A 6,000-nucleotide genomic window follows, 5' to 3' on the forward strand; every position below is an offset into this window, starting at 1 on the left:
CAGATATATAGAAAATTCTAAAGGGTTCACAAACTTTCAAGCACCCCTGTACATTGGAATTGTGTGGGCGGTTCGCTATTCTTAATTGCTGTGTGCTGCCTCTCGGCCTGGTCTGTGTCTGTTGTTCGTGGGTCATGCGAGTAGCAAGACTTGGCGCATGCGCACTAGTTTTCGAAAAGCACAATTAAGGTGTGCAGAAGAAATTGATGATTGACAAATAAAACTAGCTTTGTTAATCGCATTTGTCGATTTAGATCTTTTAGATCTAGACAGTTTGATTAACGTGTATATGACGGTTGTTGCCTTAATCTGATTAAAACTGCATTTTTAACTTGCATGTAAATACACTGATGAGCTGTGTGCCTTGGCAAAAGTTGAAATAATTTAGTCTTGAGGAAAGACGGGTAGTGCTCATGACTCTGGGCTCTAAAAAGGGGTCCACTGCTTGCATTAGTTGAGAACGCATAAGGTGTGAGCTTTGCACAGAAAGCAATACAATAAACACAGAGGGGGCTTTCTACAGGTCTTCAGTCGACATGGATTCAATTCACTGGAGGACTGCTTTGACTCGCAGTACATCTATGGCCCTGGTCTTTTCTGAACCACTTTCTACCAAAATCACAAGTACCACACACACACACCTCACCACAACCAAAGTAGATACTTGTTTCAAGTAAATGTACATTTTCATCATTCACATATTTTTCATAGTATTTGAGCAGATGTCTAATAAGGCATTGGATACTAATAACGTAAAAGAACAAAGAAAATCATTATAATTTACAATAAGCCATTACTCAACGCATGGGGGAGGGGGGGATTTACACTTGTTTCAATGTACAACACCATAAGATTGGTGTGGCATAACTGAATGGACTGATGACCATCTGCCAATGGACTCATGTGGACTACCAATTGCCACTTTTGCCAACAGAGATTCTACAGTTATGGGCATGTGGGTCTCCCGCATGAAACGCATTTGTTTTTAAAAACAATAATAACAAGGTCTCTGAGCTGCGCTGTTGCTGTGTGTGTAGCCCTAAAATGGTGCAAAGCCACAGCGCCTCTAGTGTTGAACACGAATCTCGACATAATTTCGGCTTGTTTACCATCAATTCACACTCACGTGTTCTGTAGCAGCGACGGGCTGCGCCCCCCCCCCCAACATGCCCTCAAACGGCATTTGACTGAGTTTTGAGGAGGACCATATCTGTGACTTCCAAAGCGATGACAGAATCATTAAAAATCACAAAATGGACAACGTTCACCAAGGCTCACTCAACCGTAAATTCCACTGACAGCGCATCCTCAAGACCTGATAAACAGCATCGATGCCCCCACGGCACAACAATTGAAAACAACCTTCCACAAAACGACAAAGAAAACGAAAAAAAAACTCTTTACTCCTATATATTTCTCCCCCCCACCAAGTAGTAATAAAGTTAATGACAGAAACAGATGCAAGTCAATGATTTCTATCATTGTTCCGAGTGAACCGGGGTTACTGTCGGTCATTCAGCGCAGCTCCGCTGAAAAAAGAGCGACAGATGCTTCGCTATGCCAATCCACACCGACAGCCGACAGGCGCACAGCTGACAGTCATTCAACCACAACAAAAACACGCTTTTGACATTTATCCAAGCAATGACTCTTCTTAAAAAAATACATTCAGTATACTGATATTGTTCGAAGCCAAAGCAGAACGTGGGTGATTAACCACAAAAGCGCTAAACGCTCAAATTTAAAGACAATCCTAACATCATCTTTAGGTTATCCAATTAAGAGTATTTCTTTACACTGTTTTACAACAGAAAAAAAAATCACACAGCACACGTCCACATATCACCATCAAGTATAGTCCGTCAAAGAAACTCCTCCGAAGAAATCTTCTCATATAACTCCAAACTCCACCAACCTGTATTCCGTTTGGCAGGGACGACCTGATGCTTCTGCTCTCATAAAACCTCGCCGTTTGTCTCGTCTTGAGAAAGAAAAAGGAAGGAAAACGACGACTCATCTGCCGTTATTGTACTCGGATGTCTCTCGATCTCCGTCTGGGTTTTTTTCTCTCACGCACCAAACCTTTTATAGCGCGGCCCCGCGCGCGGAGGGGTTACTGTCGGTCACTGTGTGCCGCTGCTCCCATTATAAAGGGAAGCACGTGCCCAGTCACAACAACGGGCGAGCGCCCCCTGCATCACGTGACGTCAGGTTCCCCCCACAACTCCCCTCAACTCTGCGACTTGGTCACTTACGCTTAACTTTTATCACTTTTATCCCCATGCCTCCTGTACTTACCTCCTTACACTGGCTCCCTGTTATATTTCCAATTGATCTTAAAATTTTATTGATCACTTTTAAGGCTTGAAATGGTCTTGCTCCTTCATACAGTTCTGCTTTACTGACCTGGTATAGGGCGACACGGTGGCGCAGTGGTTAGCGCGGTCGCCTCAGAGCAAGAAGGTCCTGGGTTCAAGCCCCGGGGTAATCCAACCTTTGGGGGTCGTCCCGGGTCGTCCTCTGTGTGGAGTTTACACGTTCTTCCCGTGTCTGCGTAGGGTTTCCTCCGGGTGCTCCGGTTTCCTCCCACAGTCCAAAGAACTGTAGGTCAGGCGAGTCGGCCATACTAAATTGTCCGTGTGTGTGTGTGTGTGTGTGTGTGTGTGTGTGTGTGTGTGTGTGTGTGTGTGTGTGTGTGTGTGTGTGTGTGCGCGCCCCCCCTGTGATGGCCTGGCGGCCTGTCCAGGGTGTCTCCCCGCCTGCCGCCCAATGACTGCTGGGATAGGCTCCAGCATCCCCGCGACCCAGAGAGCAGGATAAGCGGTTTGGATAATGGATGGGTGGATGACCTATACGCCCTTTTGAATACTAAGATCCGCAGATGGAGCCCTGCTGGTTATTCCCAGGTCTCGGTTTGTTACAAAGGGTGATCGCTGTTAGAGCCCCCCCCCCCACTACGGAACTCTCTTCCTATACGGAAGTAAGACTAACCAAGTCAGCTTCTTTCAAATCTCGTCTTAAAACTTTTCTTTTTGTGAAAGCTTTTAACAAATGTTTGATATTTGTTTTTATTTATTCATACTTTTTTATTTTTACTCTTATTTGGTCTCATACTTAGTTTTGTCTTGTCTGGTTTTATATCATTTTAAAGCACTTTGTAACATTGTTTTAGCAAAGTGCTCTATAAATAGAAGTTATTATTATTGTTGTTATTATTAGGAATCAAGCAAAAGGCGATGTTCGCTGTTATCTGTTATCAATGTTTTGTCTGTTTTCAGTTAGCTAATCTTCAGAAAGTTTACAAAGTTGAATGCCATTAATTGTCAAGAAAACTTGTTTTTTTTCACTATACACATACTATATACCACTATAGGAAATACTTTGAAAATTAGTGAAAGTCCCGCCACAAAATTGATTGGAGTTGTGACTTTAAAGTTTCATAAATATTGGATGAAGCGGGGGGGGGATCCATGTTTACCTGGGGTGTCTTGCCTTAAAGTGGCCCTGTGGTGGACACGTATTGGGGACAGAATTCAACCCAGGAACTAAGGGTTAAGTCATGGTTGCCCTGGCAGGTTAACGCAGGGTTAAGTTATGGTTGTCCAGCCAGTCTTCTGGTTATTCTTGCCACCTCCGCTCAGTCGAGCTGTGGGTTTTGTTTGTCTCGCTGATTTACCGTGGATTAAAGAAAGTTGCCTACACGGCTAAAGTGTGAACCTACGGTCTTCTCCGTTCCTTCGGCTCTACACTGGTGACCCCGACGTCGGTTTTCGGATAAGTTTTCTGAAACCACACACATTATGGCTACGAACGCCGTTGCAATTAAACTGCCGGAGTTTTGGGAGTCTTCCGCGGCTACATGGTTCGCGCAGGCTGAGGCACAGTTCGCGCTCAGAGACATAACAGCAGACGAGACCAGGTACTACTACGTATTGGCAGCGCTGGGGGGCGCTACGGCTTCCAGGATAAGCGGTTTCATAACCAACCCACCGGCCGATGGTAAATACGCCGCACTTAAACATCTCCTCCTTGAAACTTTTGAACTGTCTGCAACGGAGAGAGCACGTCGCCTCTTCGCAATTCAGGGCTTGGGAGATGGCAAACCATCGGAGCTAATGAGCAGGATGTTAAACCTACTGGGTCAAGAAAAGCCATGTTTCCTGTTTATGGAGCTGTTTCTGCGCAACATGCCGCCCCACGTCCAGACTGCGCTCGCTAACTCCACCATCACTGATCCCCGTGAGCTGGCAAAGGAGGCTGACCGATTCTTCGTCGCTACACAACGTTCCTCCCATGCCGGGGTGCTGGCTCCTACCTTCACTGGCCCCCCGCCGACATCGCGGGCGTGGCCCGACGGTGGCGCCACAGCATCAGACCGCTACAAGCCCTCTGGACTCTGTATGTACCACGCTCGATTTGGTGCGAAAGCTAAACGGTGCCGTTCCCCCTGCAACTACAGGCCGACGGGAAACGAGAGGGCCAACACTCAGTAGTGGCCATGAGTGTTGGCGATACGAGCAGGCTACTCTTCATCCTCGACACCATCTCCGGTCGGCGATTTCTTTGTGACACGGGCGCACAGAGAAGCGTGCTCCCTGCTACTGACGTCGACATCATGGGCGGGGAGCGGGGCCCCCAGTTGGCGACGGCTGACGGCAGCCCTATCCACACCTACGGCGTGCGGTCTGTAGAACTGTGTTTTGGTGGACAACGTTTCACGTGGGAGTTCGTCATGGCCAATGTAACGCTTCCCCTCCTCGGAGCTGATTTTTTGTGCGCTTACGGTTTACTAGTGGACATTCAGAACAGCCGTCTGGTCGATGCCTTAACCTTCTCCTCCTTCGCATGTACGCGGAGGGAAGCGGCCTATGCAGGTCTAGCCAACTCTCTCTCAGAGGCAGACAAGTTCACCCGCCTCCTCGCTGAGTTCCCTGACCTCACCCAGCCTACCTTCTCTGCACCCACCGCTAAGCATGGGGTGGAGCATCACATTGCTACGAAGGGGCCCCCGGTCTACGCCAGAGCCAGGCGTCTCGACCCCGCCAAACTCGCCATTGCCAAGTCTGAGTTCGAGCACCTGGAACGCATGGGGATCATCCGCCGCTCTGACAGCCCGTGGGCGTCCCCACTCCACATCGTCGCTAAGCCTGATGGAGGTTGGCGCCCATGCGGGGACTACCGCCGACTAAATGACGCCACCACGCCTGACCGCTATCCTGTCCCGCATATCCAGGACTTTTCTGCAAACCTGTCTGGCAAATGCGTCTTCTCAAAAGTCGACCTGGTCCGTGGTTATCATCAAGTTCCCGTGCACCCCTCAGACATCCCCAAGACAGCGGTGACAACCCCATTCGGCCTATTTGAATTCCTACGAATGCCATTTGGACTCAAAAACGCGGCCCAGTCCTTTCAGCGGCTGATGGATTCAGTGCTCCGTGGCCTTCCTTTCATCTTCGTCTATTTGGACGACATACTCATCGCCAGCGCCTCCGAGGAAGAACACCTGTCCATTCTTCATGCCCTCTTCACACGCCTCAGCCAGCATGGGCTGATCGTCAACCCGGCGAAGTGCCGGTTCGGGCTGACAGCCATGGATTTCCTCGGGCACCGCATCACTGGGGACGGGGCAGTCCCCCTGCCCTCAAAGGTGGAAGCGGTGGCGGCCTTTCCGCGCCCCCAAACAGCTCGTGCGCTCAGGGAGTTCATCGGGATGGTGACATTCTACCACCGCTTCATTCCTCGAGCCGCCTTTATCATCCGGCCACTGTACGAGGCGCTGAAAGGCATGTCCCCCAACCAGGCGGTCGACTGGACAGCAGAGCGGGACCGTGCGTTCACCGAGACTAAAGCTGCGCTCTCCCAGGCTACCCTGCTAGCGCATCCTTCACCTACAGCGCCTATTTCCATAACCACGGATGCATCGGACTATGCTGTTGGTGTGGTTCACGAACAGTGGGTGGGGGGGGCTTGGCAGCCTTTGGCCTTTTTCAGTCGCCAGCT

At 49.4% G+C, this 6,000-nt stretch overlaps 1 protein-coding gene across 3 annotated transcripts in view; it reads right to left on the bottom strand.

Moving 5' to 3' along the window:
• LOC130112581 (phospholipid-transporting ATPase ABCA1-like) overlaps window positions 1-2,102 on the bottom strand; it is an 80,730-nt gene extending 78,628 nt beyond the window's left edge. For all 3 annotated transcript variants that reach the window (XM_056280016.1, XM_056280017.1, XM_056280014.1), the window contains exon 1: window positions 1,916-2,102. The gene's annotated coding sequence lies outside the window, so the exon portion shown is untranslated. The remainder of the gene's footprint in view (window positions 1-1,915) is intronic.
• Between the last annotated feature and the right edge of the window lie 3,898 nt (window positions 2,103-6,000).

This window comes from Lampris incognitus, chromosome 5 (assembly GCF_029633865.1).
Source record: "Lampris incognitus isolate fLamInc1 chromosome 5, fLamInc1.hap2, whole genome shotgun sequence".
In the NCBI taxonomy this organism is placed as follows: Eukaryota; Metazoa; Chordata; class Actinopteri; order Lampriformes; family Lampridae; genus Lampris; species Lampris incognitus.